General features: G+C 39.3%; 1 protein-coding gene across 2 annotated transcripts in view; it reads right to left on the bottom strand.

Annotated features, from left to right (window-relative positions):
- Positions 1–2,587: 2,587 nt before the first annotated feature.
- Positions 2,588–24,020, bottom strand: part of MBNL3 (muscleblind like splicing regulator 3) — a 227,480-nt gene continuing 206,047 nt past the window's right edge. For both annotated transcript variants that reach the window (XR_008914406.1, XM_056808797.1), the window contains one exon: positions 2,588–2,781. The gene's annotated coding sequence lies outside the window, so the exon portion shown is untranslated. The remainder of the gene's footprint in view (positions 2,782–24,020) is intronic.

The following is a 24,020-nucleotide window of genomic DNA, read 5'->3' as shown; positions in this document are numbered from 1 at the left end:
ATATTTATGGGACCCATCCCCATTGATCCTGGAGATCTGAAAGCGCAGAACAAAATAAAGGAGAGCTAGGCAAACTGGGTTAAAACAGAAAATTATGTTAAGTATAGTTAGAGAGAAATGACAATTGATATACAGAATCAGGAAGGTAGCAGCTAGTGCAGATAGCCTTAGAGACGGCATCAATCTCTCTGCAAACAGAGAAAAACATGGAGATTTCAGGCTTTGGGGCTGATCATCTTAAACTAGTATACTGTTAAGTTGACTATTTTGGCAAGGAGAGCAAAGTGAGACCTTTGTGAGTTTTTGTATTTATGCCTCTTTTTAGTGTGTGTATATGTTTTTCATGATTTCACCGGTACAACTGATACAAATAGCTTGGCTTCTCAAGGAGGGGGGAGGGGTAAGGGCAGAGAATTTGGAACTCAAAGTTTTAAAAAATGAATATAGATTATTAAAATATAACATTAGAAAATATTAAACAATATAAATAAGAATATATTTTAAAAAAGAAAACACCTCATAAAGTGTTGGATATGTTTGTTTTGGAGTCAGCAAGACTCTTACCATCAGCAGGCTGGGATCTTGACAACCTTTTATTTATGAAAAATTACTGCATACATTATGTATTTGTGATGCATGTAAAATTTTATATTTAACATTTTAGAGGGAAGAATATCACTAGTATTGAAACTTCCATATGGCATGGAATGGGAACTTATCTCCTTTTCATCTTCCCTACTAATTCCACTGAAGCAAGGAACCCATCCCATTGGGCCAAATACTCTCACTTTCCTCCCAAACCCCACCATTTCCAGTATTTTTTCAGAATCCAGGCTTCCCAGAACTCCCAGTTCAGGATTCATTTTGTTTATACCATGATGCCTCTCTCTCAACCAACCAGTCAGTAAGTCTTTATTGGTCACTTGCTATGTACAAGAACCCATGGATGAGATGAAGTATAAAACTGGTTGCTGCTTTTCTAATTGGAGAGAGGAGCCTAACCCAGATGGACAAAGTATATCAAATAAGTAGGACAGATACTAAATGCTAAGGAATTCCCTGGACAGTTAGGAGCAGTCAGGAAAATTTTACAGAAGTGGCACTTAAGGCATGGAAAAGATTGAGATCTTTTAAGAGGAGGGCTAATGGCAACCTAGGAGGAAGGGCATGTAGAAAGGTACAGAGGTAGGAATTTACAGAGTAATCTCAATTAAAGAATTGTTCATTGAGCATGTGAAGCCTTAAGTAGTAGAGGAAATCCCCAAGTGAAAAATGACAGAACCTCATTGAACAGGCAAGAATGAGACATGGTCATAGAATTCTTTTTCTAGAGTAGAAGGACTTTAGAGTGCCTCTTCATTTCACCAATAAGGAAACTGAGTTATAGGAAGGTTAAGTAACTTATCCAGAGGCACACCGATGTAAGTGACTTTGGTGGGATTTGAAACTAGGTATGCAGCCCTCTGTCCAAACCACAGTGCTGACTCTACCAAAGTGATAAGAAGGAAATGTACTTTAGCCAGGAAAGTACAGGAGATAGGAGGATGAGATTGGGTAATAGCTAGTTTTCCAGTTTGCCTGGAACATGGTGTTCATGAAAGGGAATCATGAAATAAAGCAGTTAAGGTAGGTTAGAGCTAGGTTGGGGAGGGTTTGGGTTTTAAAGGCCAGCCTAAGGAGTCTCTTGTGGGGCTGAGAGGGAAGGGAGGGGAAGTATGTATTGAGGAGTTAGAAAGGTAGGTTGAGATCAGCTCATAAAGGACTTTGAATACAAGGTTAATTTCCTTTTAAGGCTAAGAAAGGACTTTTAAAAGCTCTGAGTCCTCTACCCCAGTGTTTGCAACAATAAATTTTTGTCATGTAGGGTTTACCTACAACAATCCTATGTACAATGCCCACTCAAGTCCCTGAGAAAGGTCATCAGGGCTCCACCAGGACCCCTGCTTCTGGATTGGCTCCAGTAAAGCCTCGACTAGTTGGCTTGGGAAGCTCATCCCCATCAAGGGCTGAAGCCCCTTGTCAACGTCTAAGGGTATACATACACCTCATGTTCCTATTTCCAGTGAGACTTTCCCAAAACTCAGTGCTCCCTGACCGCCCCCCCCCCAACAGCTGAAGGGTTTCTATTAAAACAAAAAGATCTTTTGAACTTGCCCTCCCCTTTGGATGAAGTCAACTGAAGTACTTTGAGGATATCTGGTTAAAGGTACTGCCAAACACAAGGCCAAGTTCCTAACTGCATCCTACACCCCATAAGGGGTAGCCTGCTCAGAAGACATCACCTTACAGATCTGTTCATGTCCCAGGCTCACTACCACCTAGAGTCTTTGTTCATGTTGGCCCTCCCCTTCCCACCCTGCCTCTCTAAATCCTTTATGGCTACCCTCCTCTACAAAACTTTACTGAATTGCTCCATCTAGCCTTTAATTGCTCCAACTAGCCTTTGTCCAAACTACTTGATTGCTTGGAAGCAAATCCATTCTAACTATGGGAGATGTTCCTAAATGTCATGGACTACCTATGGAGGATTCTTTTTTAGGTATGATTTGGACTAGATGTATATTGAAGTTTCTTCCAACTCAAAACATTTGTGATTCAGCAATTTATTGCTCTCCCTTTCTCAAACTTCCTGTAGTAGTACATAGTTGGTTCCGTAGAACTTAAAGTAGCTCTTAGACCAAGATCAGGATTTTAGGAGACTTGGGCCTCTAATCCAGACTCTGACACTCACTGGATGATCTTCAGCAGTTCCTTCCTTCTTTTCGGGCTCAGCATCTTCATCTGAAAAATAAAGAAATGTCATTTGATAGTATCTAAGATTCTTTCTAAGCTCAAAAAATTCTACAGGTGTAATTCATGTATGGTTGTTCTCAAACTTTAAAATGATAGGGTTCACAAATCTCCACACAGATATATGCTCCCTCCCTTTCACTCCTCTTGCCAGTGGGAGTCACAGAATTATGTGCTTAAGATCTAGAGTCAGAAGGGACCTCAGAAGACATCTAATTCAATTCTCTAATTTTACAGAGGAGGAAATTGAAGCACATGATATACAGGATCATAATCCTAGAGATGGAAGAAACCTCAGAGGCTATCTAGTCCAATTCTAAAAGAGGAAAGTTGAATACAGGAAGATGGGTTAGGAGGTAATTGTAATAATCCAGGAGAGAGGTGATAAGGCCCTGAATTAGGGTTATGGCTGTGTGAAGGGAGAGAAGGGAACCGTTATGGGAGCTATGAAGACAGAATTGATGAAACTTGACAAATTATTAGCTTCAAAGCATGGAAGAGAAGAAAGAACCAAAAATGATTCCAGACTTTCAAAACTGGGTAACTGAGAGGATCCCAAATGTTCACACAGAAAAATTCATCCTGCCCCTTTACTCCATCTGCATGTAAAGGGATTCACAAATTATAGGCTTACAGAAACCATAATTTATAAGCTGAAAGGGACCTTGGAGACCAGTTAGTGCTTTTACCATTCCATTTTTCCTTGTCTTATGACCCCCAAATCTGCTCTTTATCCTCACAGTGGCCTCTATTTCCTCAGCTATCTCCATTCTTTCCCCAGATCATCATCTCATATACTGGTAACACTTTCGCTCCTTCCCTGACTAGATCCCTTGATAGATCAGTTCAACTCTATACTATCCCTTACACTCAAATCCCTTGCTCGCTTGATTACCGATCTTGCCAGTTTCCAATCATCAATTACTCACATCATCTGATTCCTTCATTCCTCTTTTATTCATTTCCCAATGGGCAGTTAGAAGAAATCGGACAGCTATGCTAATTGTGCCCATTATACATCTAAGTTACATAATCTTTGTTGGACCTCCACAACAGCAAGGTGATCCTTCTATACTTTCCTAATTGATTTCGCTTTCACTCCTTATCTTTTCATCCCTTTTCAATCCTCCCCCAGCAGTTCTTCCATTCCACCTTACAGATGAGGACCTCAATTTATACTTGAATAAAAAAATGGGTACCATTCACTTAGAGTTTCCTTTTTTCTCCTCATTTCATATCAGACAGCTAGTCTCACTATCTTCTTCACTTCTGTCTAATTAATTAATAATAGCTGACATGTATATAGTGTATACTATGTGCCAGGAACTTTATAAACATTATCTCATTTTTACCCTCACAACAACTCCATGAGGTAAGTGTTATGTCCATTTTGTTGTTGTTCAGTCATTTTAGTCTTCCCTGACTCTTTGTGACCTCATTTTTTGTTTGTTTTTTGACAAAGACACTGGAGTGTTTTGCCATTTCCTTCTCCAGCTCATTTTAGGGATGAGGAAACTGAGGCAAACAGGATGAAGTGACTTGTCCAGAGTCACACACAGCTAGTGTTGGAGACTTTGAACTCAGAAAGAGGAGTCTTTCTGACTACAGACCTGGTACCAGATCTACTGTGCCCCCTAGCTGCTACTGATAAAAAGGTGGCCCTTCTTTTTACAAAGGCCAGCCCTTCTACTTTTGATTGATCCTCTCCCCTCCTATGTTCTTTATCAGATCATTTCCCACACTATCATCCTTATTTGCTCTCCTCTCTAGCTTTTCATGACACTGTTAGTCATCTGGTTGTCCTGCCATTCTTATCCTACTATTCCCTCTTGTCCTCTTTTGCTGGTTTTCAGTCAAATCAAGGCCACTAACCATGGGTGTTCCCCAGGTCTCTGTCCTCAGTCCTCTTCTTTTTTCTCACTTGATTATCTTATCAGTTCCTGTGGGTTCAATTATCATTTCTATTCAGATGCTAACTCTGGGTCTAGTCAGTAAATGTTTTACAACCAGCTTTCTGGAATTAAAAAAACTGCACATGATGAATTTTAAAGTTTAATTTGGATTATTAACATTTTCCCTATTATTTTCTTAAGTCTAGAAATCAACAGAACAATAAATCATGCCCTGATTTGGAGCATTTGCCAATTTTGAACCAGTAGAGGCTGGCTTCAGCACATAACTGCCTGTGGGCATCTCAAACTCAACATGTTCAAAACAGAATTCATTATCTTTCCTTCCTTCTCCCTAACTTTAATATTACTGGCAAGGGCACAGCCACCTCCTAGTCACTTAGGCTCAAAACTTCCATATTATCTTGGACTCCAACACTTTTATCACCCCACATAGCCAGTCAGTTGCCAGATCCTGTCATTTCTAAATATCTCTTGTATAGATTTCCTTCTTTCCCCTCCCACAGTCACCACCCTAGAACAGGTCCTCACCACCCTTCACTGACTATTGCAGTAGCCTTTTGATGGATTTCCTTGCTTCAAGTCTCTCCCCACTTTAATTAGTCCTCCACTCAACTCCCAGGATTTCTGAAAGTCTAGATCTGACTATTTCACTCCACTGCTTAATAAAATCCAGTGGCTCCCTATTACCTCCAGGATCAAATCTAAAGTCACGTGTTTGGAATTTAAAGCCCTCCACAACGGGACCCCTGACCCCTTCTTCCGAAATTTAAGTCTTCACATTTGCTAGATACAGTGTATAGAGTAGATGGAAGGAAATTTCAAAGCAAAGACATTACCAAGGGATGGTGGGGAAAGGGCAGAGAAAGGCCTCCTGCATAATAGGGCACACCCCTCCGTGCATTCAACTACTTGGAATAGGAGCCGATTTATGTTCCCATCGGTCTCTAAACTCCAAGTCTTTCTGAAACTGGTTATTCTTTGGTGTGGAATGGTCTGCCCCCTCACATCGACCTCTTTACTCTGGCTTCTCACAGATTCTGATCAAATCCCACCTTTGACTTTCCCTTTCCCTCCCCTTCACTCTATTGGTATGTGAGCTACTGGAGGACCAGGGCTACATTTCCCCCTTTTTTCTTTCTTTAATTAATTTAGAATATTTTCCCATGGTTACATGATTCATGTTCTTTCCCTCCTTCTTACCTCCCCTCCCATAGCCATTGAGCAATTTAACTGGGTTTTACATGTGTTCTTGATCAGAACCTATTTCCATGTTGTTGGTGTTTGCATTAGGATGTTCATTTAGAGTCTCCATCCCCAGTCATATCCCCTTGACCCATGTCATCAAGTAGTTGTTTTTCTTCTGTGTTTCTACTCCCACAGTTCTTCCTCTGAATGTGGATAGTGGTTTTTATCGTAGGTTCCTCCAAGTTGTTCAGGATTACTGCATTGCCACTAATGGAGGAGTCCATTACATTCGATTGTACCACAGTGTATCAGTCTCTGTGTACAATGTTTTCTTGGTTATGCTCCTTTCGCTCTGCATCAATTCCTGGAGGTCCTTCCAGTTCACGTGGAATCCCTCCAGTTCATTATTCCTTTCAGCACAATACTATTCCATCACCAACATATACCACAATTTGTTCAGCCATTCCCCTGGGGCTATATTTTTGCCTTTCTCTTTATCCCTCACTGCTTAGCACAGTGCCTGGGCCCCATTTGACAAGTCTTCCTAACTTCAGGCCTGGTACTCTGTCCCTTGCAGTGCCACCTAGCTGCCCTAACAATGCCTATGTGAATGTGGAATCCAGAAACTTGTAGCCATGTGGGATCTGAGAGCCACCCAAGTTCAGTTAGCTTGAAAGTGAAAACCTCAAGGTTGACCTTGTCACTTGAGAATTTCTCCTGGAGGGAAAGCCCAACTTCACCAGTTTCTGATTAACAATAGATCTTTTAGTAGTTTGGGTGGAGCTAGCTAATTCAATCAAGTGTTAAGGACCCTTTTGTCCTGGTAGTTTCTCCATTTGTGTGAAAGTCCTTTTTTCCCTTTTGTGTCCATTGTAAAGCATCAGCCTCTCTGTGATAATCCTGTCCAGGACTCCTCATTTCCTTTGTAGCCATTGTAAAGCCAATCTCCCACATCCTCAGTTCTTTTACTCTCCCATCCTCAGTTCCCTTAAAAAGTATATTCCCCAAATTATTTTATTCTTTGAAGCTGTCAATCTCTGTGCAGTTGGCACTCCCAGGGATCGGTGGCCAGAGTCTTGGGGCTCTGTGTGAGATTGTAGCACGCAATTCTGTGTGGAGGCCTTGAGAAAAGTACTGAACCCCTCTCCTTGATTAAAGAAGTGGTTTTTCTATTTAATAGTTCTGTGTTTTTTTTTCCAGTTTAACACCTGGAACATAGGAGGTATTTAATACATGCTTGTTGATTTATTCACTGATTTGTTTAAAAAGTGAAGAAACAGGTCCCAAGGCTTGCCTGAGGTCACACTGTAGTGGTGCTATCACCAACAGAGATGGGGAGTTTGGAGGAAGAGTAGATTTTTATGACTTTGGGCAAATAACTTTCCCAGTCTGGGTCTCAGTTTCTTCCCCTGTAAAATAAAGGGCCCAAGCTAAATGGTCTCTCAAGTTTCTTGGAGCTATGAATTTTGTGATCCTATTATTTCAGGCAAGAAGTCACATCATCTTGTACCCTCCTGTGTAGAATAAGGGAGTTGAGCTAAGGTCTCGAAGGTCCTTTTCTTAAAGAATTTTAAAAATCTGAATCATAATCATAAGATTCAGAATCACAGGATCTGAATCTTATGTTCCTAGGATACTAGAGGCTCTTGAGTGAATGGATTGGCACTCAGAGGGCCCCAGTATACCCATCTCTTGACACTGCCAATTACTATTTCTAGGAAACCAAGGCCACCACCCCTCTTCTCACCCTACCCCAACTGTCTTCTCCCAGGTCTCATGCACAGAGGTTCAAAGAGATTAATTTCTAGTTCCCTTGCCTTCTTCCAGAGAGTTGAAAATTAAAATTAATGGTTGGCAAGCTAGGCCAGAGTAAAAAACTGCTGCTGTGAAGATGAACCAGAATACAAAGCCAGAACTGCCTAGTGGGAATCCCCCAGCATTGCCTCTGGCAAGAGCTGCCACCTATAAGGTCAATACTGGAAGAGATTTTAGAAACCATGCAGTCCTACCAGTGTCATCTTAGAGAAGAGGAAACTGAATTCCAGAGCAAGGAACAGACTTGCCCAAAGTCTCATAGCTAGGCAATGACAAAGCTGGGATTTGAACCCCAATTTCATACCTCCCAGCACTACTCTTGGCTCAGGGAGACAATGTATTATAATGGAAAGACCACTATTCTTGTCTAGATCTTAGGTTTAGAGTTAGAAGGACTTTTTGAGGATTTTAACCTCCTTATTTTACAGAAGGGAAAACTGAGGCATGGGGAAGGGAAGAGACTTAAGCAAGCAAATATTTAGAGCTGGAAGAGAACTCAGAGACCATCTAGTCCAACATTTTCATTTTAGAGAAGGAGAAACTGAGGCTCAGGCAGGTTAAATCACTTGCCCAAGGCCAGACAGCTAGTAAGTATGTAAAGGTGAGATTTGAATTCAGGTTGAACTGACTCCAAGTCCAGGGCCCTCTTCACTAGGCCATATGGATAGATTCAAATAACAGCTTTGACTTTTATTAGCTGAATGACGATGCTGGGCAAACCATTTTTCTTCTCCCAGCTTCAATGTCCTCCTCTGTACTATGGAGATGTTAATGCTTGCATTCCCTGGATCACATGATTGCTATTAGGAAAATGCCTTGGAAACCTTAAAATGCCTGAGAAATGAGAGTTGTTATCTGTAGCTGTGGGAAAGAGGCCATTGACTTGAACGAAATGCAGAATTAGACATACATTTTTGGAAGTGTCCAATGTGGGAATTTGTTGTGCTTGAGTATGCATATACTTTGCAAGGATTTTGCATTCCGCCCCCCACCCCCACCCCACCCCCTTGTGTATGTGGTGGGGGTGGCAGAATAGAAAATTAACTGCTTGTGAATTTAAAATATAATAATTTAAGACACTTTAAAAAAGAGATTGAGACTATTCTGTCAAAGGATTCCTTTTCACTTTAATTTAATCTAAACATCGTTAATTATGCACCTACTATGTACAGAGAACTAAGTCAGCTCCTTAGTGAAGTTGATGGATATTTAGGTTACCTACAGTATGGTATACAAAACATGAAGAAGTCTGTAAAGCCCATCAGGTGGCAGAGGAATTAGCCTTGTTTTACTTGGCTCCAGAGGGCATCATTAGGGGCAATGGGGGAAAGTTGTTGGCAAGCAGATTTCAACTCCACCAGAAAGGGGAAACATCAAACAGAGCTGTCAGAAAAGAGAAGGGGATGAGTTCTCCAGCACTAAAGATGGTCAAGCAGACCAAAATTACCAGAGATCCATAGGCTGGTAAAGCCTGGCAGGTTAGGCATCAGGGTTTTAGTGAGATGAGAGAATAGGAAAGAGCTCAAAAGGGACTGGCAAACCAATCAACTAGCATCTATCAAAAGCCTACTCTGGCTCAGATATTGTGTTTGGTGCTGGGGCTACAAAGACAAAACAGTGCCTTCCCTCAAGGACTTTACATCCATTGGGGAAGATGACATACATATAAATAAGCATATAAACAATATATTCCAAATGAATACAAGATAATTTTGTGAGGAGGAGCTTTTTAACCTGGGCCATTGATTAGACTTTAAGGGGTCCATAACCTAGGATTGGGAAGAAAGGCATCATTATTTTCACAAACTTATCATTGAAATTTAGCATTTCCCTTCAGTTATTGAAAAATATTTTCTGAAAGAGGTTCATTGGTTTTTATCATATTCGTTGCCTCGGGGGTCTATGACATACCAAAAAGTTAAGAACTACTCTAGGGCAGGGCAGGGTTGGGTGGGGGGGGGGGCGTCAGGAAAGGCTTCCTGTAGAAGATAGTGCTTTGGCTAAGTCTGGAAGGAAATAAGGGATTCTTATAGATGGAGGAGAGAAGAGAGTGAATTCCAAACATGGGGAACAGCCAATACAAAAGCCCTAAGATTTTTTGAGGAAAGGTAAGAAGCCCAGCTTGGCTAGACCACAGAGTAATAATATGTAAGTAGAGTGCAGGCAGAGGTTTACATGCTAAACAGAGAAGTTTATATTTGATCTTGGAGGTGAGAGACTTAGGAGTTTACTAAGTTTGGGGTGGGGAGTAATCCTCACTTTAGGAAAATCACTTTGACAGCTTGTGTGGAAGAGGGGAGAAGAGATGGGAAAACCAATTAAGATATTGTTATACCAGTCCAAGTGAGAGGTACTAAGTGCCTTCACTGTGCATGTGAGTAGAGAGAAGGGCTGAAGTGCAAGAGATGTTATGAACATAGAAATGACAGGATCTAGCAAATATGGAATAGCACTGCTCAAGCCTTTTGGTGTAAGCTTTGCCTTAAGATCTCAGACAGTATACAGTACAGCCCACTAAACAACACTCTCCTCTAAACTACACACAATACTAGAGACATACAAAGACACAGAAGGAAAGCCACTCTGATAATCAGATTCTTCCACTAAGAAATATTACTCTTTTCAGGAAAAGTTCTTGCCTGAATCTCTTCTTCTCTTTTCTGATAGTTGAGTTAGCCGTGCAGTATGAGGACAAGAAGCCTGGACTAGTTCAGTGATTATAGACTGACTCAGAGTTTCTGAGAGTCTAATACCCTCCTCAGGCTACTGCCTGTCTTTAATGGCTACTCTCTTCTAGATCTATAGTCCAATTGCCCTGTTCTCCTGATTATGGTACATTAGGTATCATCATAAGATTTCAGGATAATAGATTTGAAGATAAAAGGGACCTTCAAAGGCCATAGAAAACAAGAATAACTGAGGCCCAGAGAAGTGATTTGCTTAAGATCACACATGTAGCAAGTAGGAGAATTAGATTTGAATTCTGACCTCTCTGTCCCCAGTCTTGTTATCACTGAGATATTTCAGTTGTGTCTGACTCTTTGTGACCTCATTTGAGGTCTTCTTGGCAAAGATACTGCCATTTCCTTCTCCAACTCATTTTATAGATGAGGCAAACTGAGGCCAACAGAGTGAAGTGACTTACTCAGGGTCATGTAGTTGGTAAGTATCTGAGGCCAGATTTGAACTTAGGAAGATGAGTCTCCTTGACTTTAGGTGTGGCACCCTATCCACTGTACCACCTAGTTGCTCCTGATTCCTTAGTCTAGTGCCTTCCCCTTCCCCCACATCACTAAGGGCTCAGTGATATAGTTAATACAGTGTAGGACATGAAGATGAAGAAAGCCCTTACATAGTTGAGAGTCTGGTTGGGAATATGGGTATTAAGCATAGGTAATGTTATAAAATTAATTGTGGTTGGACTGATAATATATTAATTAATTAGGTGGTCACCAGGGATTTAATTTTCTATCTCCCAAAATGAATTACTAAAGTAAATGGAATTTATGGTATTTTATTTACAATAGAAGGAAGATATTAAGGAGAGAGAGACAAACAGACAGAGAGAGAGAGAGAGAGAGAGAGAGAGAGAGAGAACACAAACACGAACACGAACACCAAAATGTCTGGCTTCTTCTGATATCAGTTAGAATTTCTAAGCCCCACCCAGGGGAAGAGAGTCTCATGGGCCTTACCTGGAGGCTTCACATCTCCAGAAAGGCGGGTTCACTAAGTCCGCTTTTCAGTCACCAATGGTGACCGTCTAAAAGAAGTCTGGGTGTCTATATTCTAGTCAATCCTCAAGGGTCTGTCTTCCAGTCACTCCTCTGAGTCAGTGCCTGAATGAATGATCTGCCTTTTGGTCCTCTTTTTAAAGATCTTTTTCTCTTGCATCACCTCCCTTAAATTTTCACATCTACCAATCACAGCAGACGCTTTTCTCTAGGACTGCCTATTCTTTAGTTTACACATTCTTTGGTTAGATTATATATTTTTTGGGTTACTTAACGCCTTTTTTGGTTAGTTCACCTTTTGTAGTTACTTAATACCTTTTTGTAGTTAAAATGAGTAGATCTACTTAAAATACTGAGTTATCACCTTTTGGGGATTAAAATATAAAAATAGATTGTGGATTATGATTCAATCTTCCCAATAAAGGAAGAGCTAAGTACCTTCATTGTTACAATCAGGAGATAGCTAAATACAGTCTTCACAGTAACAATTCTAGCATGGTTCAGTGCTCACTCATGTACTTTGGGCTTTAAATGCCAATGAAAATTCCAAGAAGGGAGATCTTACTGTGGACAGGCCTGCTCTAGAGCTTTGTAAGGGAAGGCCTTCAAAATCAGGTCTGTGAAGTAGGTGCTATTATTATTATCCTCATTTTATGGTTGAGGAAACTGAAGCAAATAGAAAATAAGTGACTTACTCAGGGTCACACAACTAATAAGTTGCTGAGGCACTATTGGAATTCAGATATTCTTGACTCTAAGCCTAACATTCTATCCTATGCACTACCAGCTACCACTTAGGCAAATAACTTGACCAAGGTTACACAGGTAGTAAATGACAGAGTGAAGATTGGAATTCAAGTCCTCTGCAACCTGTACTCTTTCCACTGTATATATCATCTTCCCAAAAGGTTTTAGCTCCTTGATGGATTCTGGGTTCCTTAAAATTTCTGGTCTCAAACAAAATTTCTGCATGGCACCTAAGCATGATATGCTTATGGAAAGGGCTGCTCTCAAATGCCTTGTTCTTTTGGAGAAGGGCAGTGGTTGAATGCACAAGGCCAAGTTTTGGAAACACATGCTACCATTTTGACTTTCCAAAAACAAAGATCTAGAAGTTAAGCCATCAGAGAGTCAAAAGGTCTCCTTTTCAGGTGTCGCTGAATGAAAACAAACTGGCAATCCCACAGTTTCATGTCCAGTTTCTTTCCATTTTGATTTTTTAATTAATAAAATAGGAAAGGAACAGATATTTCCCAGTGTTCCAAAGGAATCTGTTCATGTTGTCAGGAGCACCCGTTCATCTTCTGCCATCACAGGAACATTCTAAACCTGTGCAAGTGACTGGGAGGCCTCTAGTTCACTTAACTCTTTGCATTTGCTATTTAATGAGAACACAGACAGAAGGAAAGGGTACACCCTTAGGGTGCACAGCTACAGATGGGGCAAGAAAGTTGATGATCCCATTAAATTAGTGTCAAGATTGGAAAACAAACTACATGAGAATGGGTCTCAGGAACAGAGTGGTATTTAGTCTGGAGAACAGAACACTTGGGGGGAGGCTGCTTTTGAAGGGCTGTTGTTGGGAAGCGAGATTCAACTTCTTCACCTTGACTTCAGAGGGCAGAAGTAGGAGTGATGGAGAGAAATTGCAAAGGGATTGATGTCCACTCAGTGTCATGAATAGACTTAAAAATGAAAGCTCCCTTAAAGTGGAATGGCCTAATTGGGGAAGGAAATGCCATGATGGTCTTGAAATGAGGGTTCTATGTTATAGCAGGGATCTCTGGTCATATGCATATTGGAGTTCAGAACTTTCCTCAAGTGAGAAAAAGTAAATTTTAGATTAAGAGAGCTAACATTTTACTAGGTTTGTTTGAATCCTGGGAGGGGGTCATAGTTCTGTCTTACCCTTGCAGACCTTGAAGAGGCCAAAGCAATGAGGATTTGGCAAGAGAGGCTTTGTAGACATAAAGGAGATATCTTGACTTTTGTTTTTGTATCCCCAATGCCTGGTGCACAGGCACTTACTGTTCATTGACTATAAATGTTAGAGCTTTGTCTAGATGATTGCCAAGGTCCCCTGTAGCTCTAAACATTGCATGCTTCTAGCTAGCCTACCCATTTGGTTTTGGACTTCAGAGCTGGTGAGAATAACCATTTCAATCTTTCTCTCCCCTCTGGACTTTTCAGGATGTGGTTAGGGCACTGAATTTGGAGTCAGAAAGACCTGAATTCAAATAATGCTTCAGACAATAGCTATGTGGCCCTCGACAAGTCCTATTACTCCTCTGGGTCTCAGTTTCCTCTTCTATTATATGAAGGTGTTGGACTAGATGGTCTCTAAAGCCCCTTTCAAGCTTTAGATCTATGATTCTGTATCTGACCTTAGACAAGGCTCTAAAACTCATGGGCCTTAAATTTTTTCCTCTGTAAAATGATGGAGTTAAGCTTTAAGATTCCTTCTAGATCTAAATCTATGATCCTATGATTTGTGATTCAGCTGTTACCAAGAGAGTGGTTGTGTTAAAATTATATCTTGTTCTAGACACTCTGACCATCTGTTGTTTCTAGTCAATATTATTATACTGTTGGTTTCTGAGTAGCCAATATAAAATAACAATTGCAGAAAGTAAGATCACAAAGGGGAACCTAGAAGTCATGTACAAACCATTCCAAAGATCAGAGGGGCATAATTTATAAATTGTATGTTATATTAACCAAATATCACATCCTGGTAATGAGACCCTGCTAAGGTCTTTTGGTTTTATCTCAGACAAATTCCAGACCTCTTCAGTAAGACCACCAGAGATCACCAAATGGTGCTGATAATTTTAAGATAATATGCTAACTTTACAATTTTCTTGACAAATTTAAAATGATTTGGTTATATTGAAGAACTAACCCCAAAGAGGCAGATTAGAGTTCACCTGATTCCCCCAAAAATCTGATAGAAATACCTCAAACTCCTGCCCCCCCACCCCATTTCCTTCTGTATCTGGGTCCATGCTAGATCTATGATCTGAAATATAATCTATCATTACATGAATGATACTTTCTGCTTCTTACATTCCTCATCTTCCCCATCTCTGCCTGCCTGCCATCCTTCACCATCCTATTCCCTGTCCCTCTATACCTCCTTTTCACTACTTCTCTCAGTACTTTCTGTACTTCCCTCCCAAACCCTCTGTACCTCATTAAAATGTTATTGCTGCCTCACTTCTCATTATCATTGTGGTCTATCCCCATGAGTACCCAAAGAACTGGATATGCCTGACTTCAGTTCATAATTTCATTAACTGTCAATTCAATAGTTTGAGGGAAAATCTTGGTTGGATAGATAGGAGAATCATTCCTAGGATAATAGGACAAGAAAAGATCTTAGAAGCCATCTGACTTAATCTTTCCACTTTACATATGAGGAAACGATAAAGTTAAAATTAAAAATCAATAATAATATTATATTTTAGGAGATTTATTAATGATCATTAGAAATCAAGGAATAAAGAAAATACAAAATAAAGACCACGTGCCCATGGCTGGTTAGCCATTTTTAGCCATCCCCATTCACCACCATCACTGCTGATTCTACATCAGATAGGAGGAGCCTCCAAAGCTCATGCCCTTTATCCTCTGTCTACAGGGAGTAGGTAATGACAGGAAATCAGTGGGCTCTTGGGATATGTAGTTCTTTTTTAGGGTCACAGATTTTCAGTCATACAGTCCTCCCTGAGACCCGCAGAAGACTAGTCTCTCCAGTGGGTCTTGTAAACATGCCAACTTTGAAATTGCAATAATTTGAGGATAAGAGTAAAAGAGAACAAAACTAATAATTGCTAGGCTCATTGACAAAAAGCCAGTTAGGGGGCAGTCCCCTTTGGCATAAGAGTATACATTCAAATTAAGTGTTCAATCAACCTTCAGTTCAATCAATCACACCCAGTTCATCGAATGAAATGAATGAATGAAAACTTCATTCGGGATCTTCTTGATATAGCTTGTGGTCCAAGAAAAGTTCATTTTCTGGATTTGGAGAGGTAGCATATTTCTTAACCTAAAATTATTCTCAAAAAGAATTTAAAATTTGCAATTTAAAATAATAATACATTCCCCCCAATTGGGTTTTGTCACTGCGCCCAGCAAAACATTGGTTTTGCTGTCTTTCTCTCTTCTATTCCCCTCTTCTCTCTAACTATTGTAGTTTCCTTTTAGAAGGGAAAATTTTGTATGCACCTGCAATTAGAAGAATTTAGAGGTGCAGGATGATTATGTTTAGTGACCAATTAGGGAGAATAGTCCCCCAATCATCATCAGGAGGGATTGTGAATTTTAGATTTACTCCACCCTGCTTAGTCTAGCAACCAGGAATGTATACATCCCTACTTAAGGATTAAGTGTTGAGGAGGATGGCCTATGACTGACATGTGCTAGCAAGTGACAAATAAGAAAAAACTGACAGACACCCTGGGCTGTCCTAACTCAAACTTAAGCTACCATTGGTACATGTGAGATGCAGGAAATGATGTAAAAAGAGTCTATATATTTCATGGCTCTTCCTCTCTCCGTCCTCTTTCGCAGCTGAGATGTGGTTTGTGGTAGCATGCTGGGCGCCTTGGTATCTTGGCATGCTTGCAGCTCTTGTCCGGGTTTGGCAGTGAGTGTCCTTGGTGAGGTGACTGGGAAAATCTCAGTAGTGTGGGTCAGGTGAGGCATCTTCCCTGAGCTCTCTCAGAGTTTAGGTTGATTACTTTTTTTTTAATTTTTATTTGGTCAATTTCAAACATTATTCCTTGGTTACAAAAATCATATTCTATTCCTCCCTCTCCTCCTCTCACCCTTCCTGTTGCTGACGTGCACGTACACTGGGTATTACATGTATCCTTGATCAGAACTTATTTCCATGCTGTTGATGTTTGCACTAGGATGTTCCTTTAAGGTCTATATCCCCAATCATATACCCCTCAACCCATGTAATCAAGCGATTGTTTTTCTTCAATGTTTTTACTCCCACAGTGTTTCCTCTGAATGTGGATAGTGTTCCTTCTCATAGATCCCTCTGGGTTATTCATGATCACTGCATTGCCACTAATGGAGAAGTCCATTACATTCGATTGTACCACAGTGTGTCAGTCTCTGTGTACAATGTTCTCCTGTTTCTGCTCCTCTCACTCTGCATCAATTCTGGAGGTTGTTCCAGTCTCCATGGAATTCCTCCACTTTATTATTCCTTTGAGCACAATAGTATTCTATCACTAACATATACCACAATTTGTTCAGCCATTCCCCAATTGAAGGCCATCCCCTTATTTTCCAATTTTTTGCCACCACAAAGAGTGCAGCTATGAATATTCTTGTGCACATCTTTTTCCTTATTATCTCTTTGGCGTACAAACCCATCAGTGCTATGGCTGGATCAAAGGGAAGACAGTATTTTATCGCCCTTTGGGCATAGTTCCAAATTGCCCTCCAGAATCAATTGGATCAATTGGTTGGATCAATTCACAACTCCACCAGCAATGAATTAATGTCCTGACTTTGCCACATCCCCTCCAGCATTCATTACTTTCTGATGCTGTCATGTTAGCTACTCTGCTGGTGTGAGGTGATATTGTTTTGATTTGCATCTCTCTGATTACAAGAGATTTAGAACACATTTTTCATGTGCTTATTAATAGTTTTGATTTCTTTGACTGAAAATTGCCTATTCATGTCCCTTGCCCACTTATCAATTAGAGAATGGCTTGCTTTTTTGTACAATTTATTTACTCTTTGTAAATTTGAGTAATTAGACCTTTGTCAGAGGTTTTTGTTATGAAGATTGTTTCCCAATTTGTTACTTCCCTTCTAATTTTGGTTACATTGGTTTTGTTTGTACAAAACCTTTTTAATTTGATGTAATTAAAATTATTGATTTTACATTTTGTGAGTTTTTCTAAGTCATGCTTGGTTTTACAATCTTTCCTTTCGCAAAGGTCTGATATGTCTACTATTCTGTGTTCACATAATTTACTTATAGTTTCCTTCTTTATGTTCAAGTCTTTCACCCATTCTGAGTTTATATTGGTGTAGGGTGTTAGGTGTTGATCCAAACCTACTCTCTCCCAAATTGTCTTCCAATTTTCCCAGCAGTTTTTATCAAATAGTGGATTTTTGTCCCAAAAACTGGGATCTTTGGGCTTGTCATAGACTGTCTTGCTGAGGTCACTTACTCCAAGTCTATTCCACTGATCCTCCTTTCTGTCTCTTAGCCAGTATCATATTGTTTTGATGACCACTGCTTTATAGTATAGTTTCAGATCTGGTACTTCAAGGCCACCTTTGCATTTTTCCATGATTTTCCTGGATATTCTTGATCTTTTGTTCTTCCAAATGAACTTTGTTATGATTTTTTTCTAATTCAGTAAAAAAGCTTTTTGGTAGTTCAATGGGTATGGCACTAAATAAGTAAATAAGTTTGGGTAGTATGGTCATTTTTATTATGTTAGCTCATCCTACCCATGAGCAGTTAATGTTTTTCCAACTGTTTAGATCTAGTTTCAATTGTGTGGAAAACATTTTGTAGTTGTGTTCATATAGTTCCTGTGTTTGTCTTGGCAGATAGATTCCTAAGTATTTTATATTGTCTAGGGTGATTTTAAAAGGAATTTCTCTTTCTAATTCTTGCTGCTGAGATGGGTTGGAGATATACAGAAATGCTGATGACTTAGGTGGGTTTGTTTTGTATCCTGCAACTTTGATCAAGTTGTTGATTATTTCCACTAGCTTTTTAGTTGATTCTCTAGGATTCCTTAAGGAGACCATCATATCATCCACAAAGAGCTTTGTCTCTTCATTGCCAATTTTAATACCTTCAATTTCTCTTTCTTCTCTAATTGCTACTGCTAGTGTTTCTAGTACAATGTTAAATAATAGAGGTGATAATGGGCATCCTTGTTTCACTCCTGATCTTATTGGGAATGCATCTAGTTTATCCCCATTGCAAATGATGTTGGCTGATGGTTTTAGATATAAGCTGTTTATTATTTTTAGGAAAGGCCCTTCTATTCCTATGCTTTCTAGTGTTTTCAATAGGAATGAGTGCTGTATTTTGTCAAAGGCTTTTTTTTTGCATCTATTGAGATAATCATGTGATTTTTGTCAGTTTGCTTGTTGATATGGTCAATTATGTGGATGGTTTTCCTAATATTGAACCATACTTGCATTCCTGGTATAAATCCCACCTGATCATACTGAATAACCCTTGTGATGACTTGCTGGAGTCTCTTTGCTAGTATCCTATTTAAAATTGTTGCATCTATGTTCATTAAGGAAATTGGTCTATAGTTTTCTTTCTCTGTTTTAGACCTGCCTGGCTTTGGAATCAGTACCATATTTGTGTCATAAAAGGAATTTGGTAGAACTCCCTCTTTGCTTATTATGTCAAATAGTTTGAATAGTATTGGGAATAGTTGTTCTTTGAATGTTTGATAGAATTCACTTGTGAATTCATCTGGCCCTAGGGATTTTCTCTTAGGGGGTTCTTTGATGGCTTGTTCAACATCTTTTTATCATATGGGATTATTTAAGAATTCTATTTCTTCTTCTGTTAATCTAGGTAATTTATATTTTTGTAAATATTCATCCATATCACCTAGATTACCGTATTTGTTGCCATATAATTGGGCAAAATAGTTTTTAATGATTGCCTTAATTTCCTCATCATTAGAGGTGAGGTCTCCCTTTTCATCTATGATACTGCTAATATGGTTTTCTTCTTTCCTTTTTTCAAAAATTAGATTGACCAGTACTGTCTATTTTGTTTTTTTTTCCCAAAATACCAGCTTCAAGTCTTATTTATTAGTTCAGTAGTTCTTTTATTTTATATTTTTATTAATTTCTCCCTTAATTTTTTAGGATCTCTAATTTAGTTTTCATCTGGGGTTTTTTAATTTGTTCTCTTTCAAGTTTTTTGACTTGCATGTCCAATTTATTGACCTCTGCCCTCCCTAATTTGTTAATATATGAACTCAAGGATATAAATTTCCCCCTGAGTACTGCTTTGGCTGCATCCCATAGATTTTGAAAGGATGTCTCATCATTGTCATTTTCTTCAATGAAATTATTAATTGTTTCTATGATTTGTTCTCTAACCAATTTTGGAGAATCATATTATTTAATTTCCAATTAATTTTTGAATTGGCTCTCCATGTACCCTTTCTGATCATTATTTCTATTGTGTTATGATCTGAAAAGGTTGCATTTATTACTTCTGCTTTTCTGCATTTGTTTGTCATGTTTTTATGACCTAGTACATGGTCAATCTTTGTGAATGTACCATGTGCTGATGAAAAGAAGGTGTATTCCTTTTTGTCCCTATTTATTTTTCACTATATATCTATGAACTCTAATTTTGCTAAGATTTTATTCACCTCTTTTACCTCTTTCTTATTTATTTATTTGATTTATCTAAATTTGATACTGTTAGGTTCAGGTCTTCCACTAGTATAGTTTTACTATCTATTTCCTACTTCAATTCTACTAGTTTCTCCTTTAGAAATTTGCATGCTATACCATTTGTTCCTTACATGTTGATTACTGACATTTCCTCATTGTCTACTCCCTTTTATCAGGATGTATTTACCTTCCCTATCCCTTTTAATCAGATATATTTTTACTTTGGCTTTGTCAGATATCATGATTGCAACTCTTGCCTTCTTTCTATCAGTTGAGGCCCAATAGGTTTTGATCCAACCTTTAATTCTAACATTGTAAGGGTCTACCAACCTCAGGTGTGTTTCTTGTAGAGAACATATGGTGTGATTTTGGATTCTGATCCACTCTCCTATTTGTTTTCATTTTATGAGTGAGTTCATCCCATTCACATTCAAAGTTATGATTGTGACTTGTGTATTCCCCAGCATTTTGATATCCTTTCCTAGTTCTTTCCTTTCTTCTTTTGCTACATGCTTTTAAACCAGTGGTTTACTTTTAATCAATCCCCCTAATCCCCTCCCTTAATATGCTTCCCTTTCTTGCCCCTCCCTTTTTGTTCCCTTCTTGTTTTTTTTAGGGTCTGTTAAGTTCCCTCCCCCCTCTCTTTCCCTTCCTTTTTGTACTTCCTCCACCCTACCCCCCTTAGTTTTCCCTTCTCATTTTTTCCTGTAGGGTAAGATAGAATTCTGTTTCCCAATGGATCTAGATACTCTTCCCTCTCAGAATTGATTTCACTGAGAGTAAGGTTTAAGTATTACCTATTAGCACTCTCTTCCTCTCCTTCTTATAAGAGTATTCTTCTCCTCCCCTTCCCATGCATATCTTTGTGTGATAAAGATTATCCTATTTGTTTTATTTCTTCAAGTATCTCTTGGTGCCATCTTTGATACCCCGTCCCTTTTTCTTTTTTTTACATATCATCTTATAGCATTTAATAGCCTAATCACTTCCTGAATGATTCTTCTAATTACTATAATAGTCAATATAATTTTTGAGAGTTCAAAATAACATTTCCCCATATATTAATATATATAATTTGATCTAATTGTAGCCCTTAAAGAAGAAAGTTTGAATAAGAAAACATCCCCCCCTTTCCCTCTCTTTGTTATTTACCTTTTTATGTTTCTCTTGATCTTTGTGTTTGGATATCAAACTTTCCACTTAGTTCTGGTCTTTTCTTTACAAATACTTGGAAATCTTCTATTTTGTTGAATGCCCATATTTTCCCCTGGAAGTATATAGTCAGTTTTGATGGATAGGTGATCATTGGTTGAAGCCCAATTCTCTTGCTTTTCTGAATATCATGTTCTGAGCCTTGCGGTCCTTTAGTGTGGAAGCTGCCAGGTCTTGTGTGATCCTGATTGGTGCTCCTTGGTATCTGAATTGTCTCTTTTTGGCTTCTTGTAGAATTTTCTCCTTAAGTTGAAAGCTCTTGAATTTGGCAATTACATTCCTGGGAGTTTTCTTTTGAGGATTTAGTGTAGAGGGTGTTCTATGAACTCTTTCAATTTCTATTTTGCCCCCTTGTTCAATAACATCAGGGCAGTTTTCTTGGATGATTTCTTGTAGTATGATGTCAAGATTTCTGTTTATTTCTGGGTTTTCAGGTAGACCAATGATTCTCAAATTGTCTCTTTGTGCTGTTTTCCTGATCTGTCACCTTCTCAGTGAGATAGTTTATGTTTTCTTCTGTTTTGTCAGTCTTTTGACTTTGTTTCATTAATTCTTGTTGTTTTGCAAGATCATTGTCTTCTAGTTGCCTAATTCTTGTCTTTAAAGACTGGCTTTCCTCTTCAGTTTTGTCTATCCTGCTTTTCGTGGCTTCCAGCTATTTCTCCCATTGGGAGTTCTTGTCCTTTAAACTATTATTTTCTCTTTGAACTATTTCCCACTTTTATTGCCAGAAGGCTTCCATCTTTTTGATAAGCTCCAATTTAAATTCTTCAGGAGCTTGTGGACAATTTCCATTGGGGGAGGTTGGGTTTATTTGAATTTCCTCAACTATTTCCTCTGTAGCCTGAGTTTTTCCTTTGTAAAAAATTTCCAGGGTCAACCCCCTCTTTTTTTTTTTTGGTGGAGGGAGGTTGTTGCTCCTGGGCACAATTTGCCATTGCTCTGGAGGGTTTTCCTTCCCTTTTTAGTCAGAAATGTGAATGAGATGGGCAGGAAGGGTCTTTGGTGGTCTTAGTCAGCTCTCAAGGACCTAGAGGTGCCCCTTACTCACTCTAGAGGTGCCCCTTGCTCACTTGCTGATTCTGGTGCTCGCTGGCTCTGACTCTGGTTCTGTAGGTGGGCTGGGGGAGGGTAGATCAGCTCGTGTTTTGGTGGGAGCTTTTTCACCCCCTTATAGTGTCAAAATGCCCAAAGCCCACATACCTTTAATGCTGTGCCTTACTGTAGATTCCCTTCCTTCTTATGAGTTTATTTTTTTGGTCTTTTGAGGTAGTCTATATTGATGGGTGCTGAGGAGAGGATGAGTCTTGCGTCTAGACTGCCGCCATGTTTACCCGGAAGTCAAATCTCTGATTCTTTTTTTTCCCTTTTCCCTCATAAAATGCTATCCTCCTAGAAGGCCCCTCATCTTGGAGGAGGCCTCATGGCTGAGGTCTCTGAACTCCCCTTGGCTTAGGCTAGGCCGGAGAAATCTTATACCCTTTTCCCTGTCTCTTCTTCTTAATTCCTTCCCTCTATATTAATTAAACCACCATAAAATTCCCAAACTGACTTGAGTATTTTTATTGGGATTTGAATTAATCCCTGGTGACCACTAGTATAATATATTCAGTCAAAACTCCCTAAATTTACCCCTTACAAAATCAAGGTCTAGAGAGATGAGGTGATTGCCCTTAGGTCATTTAGGTAATAACTAATAGGACCAGGATTTGAACCAAGGTCCTCTGAACTGCAGCATTCCTAGCACAGCACCATCCTCTGTACACTGGAGGATTTACTTGGACAGTCTTGGTGCCATGTCTTAGGTCATATAACCTCCTAGCAAGTAGCTTTGTTTAAAAAAAATAAAATGGCAGGGGAAGTTGGGTGGCTTAGTGGATTGAGAGCCAGGTCTAGAGATAGGAGGTCCTAGATTCCAATCTAGCTTCAGACATTTCCTAGCTGTGTGACCCTGGACAAGTCACTTAACTACTTTTGTGATTTTGGACAAGTCCATCCCTTATGGAGGCCTCAGTGTCCTCATCTGTAATATGAGATTTGACTAGGTGGATGAACTCTAAAAAAGATTTTAAAAGTTGTAGATTAATGATGTGGTGGGTTGTCATGGGCATGACACTTCACTTGGCATCAGTTTCCTTATCTGTAAAATTAGGGGGTTAGATTAGGATAGGAATTCTTAACCTGAAGTCCACACACCCTTAAGAGTACTGTGGAGAGATTTCCCGAGGTCCATGAACTTGAATGGGAAAGAAATTATATCAGTATTTTCAGTAACTTTGAGTTTAATCTTATTTATATTATTAATCTTAAATCTTGTATACATTTAGCCATATTATTCTGAGAAGAGGTCGATAGTTTTTATCATCCTGTCATGGAAGTCCTAGACAAACAATGTTTAAGGGCTCCTAATTTTGTAGTCTAAGATATCTTCTAGTTTTAGTTCTATTTTCCTTTAGCTATGTCTCTTCCAGCTCTGATGTAATCCTATGAACCCTTCCTCTTGCCCTCAAAAACATATTTTCCCTCCATGTTCAGAGTTATCCCCAAATAACCCCTTTGTGCTAAATGGCTGAATTTAGTTGAGTGACAGCACTGATCTCACAAAGACAGACATAACAGGCTCAGACTGTCTACCTGATCAACTCAAGGGTATTGGAACCCAAACTTATCCCATCTTTAAACAGTCCTCACCTCCCTGCCCCCTGCTTCAGTCCCAGGAGACCAACAACCAATAAATGAGGGCCTAGACTCCATTCTTGTTGATTGAAGATGGCCTATAGCTCTGTAACTAGATAGAGTTAGCAGACAATGTGGATGGGCCTGTAGAATTGTGAGATAGACTGTATTTCTTTGGTTTATTAAGAAAGTCTCTACCAATGCTGGTAGGAATTTTCTATTTCTAAACTTAGAAAGTCACTTAGAGCACTGAGTGGTTAAAAAG

Source organism: Monodelphis domestica, chromosome X (genome assembly GCF_027887165.1).
Source record: "Monodelphis domestica isolate mMonDom1 chromosome X, mMonDom1.pri, whole genome shotgun sequence".
NCBI lineage: Eukaryota > Metazoa > Chordata > Mammalia > Didelphimorphia > Didelphidae > Monodelphis > Monodelphis domestica.
This window is presented reverse-complemented; position numbering and strand designations above follow the sequence as displayed.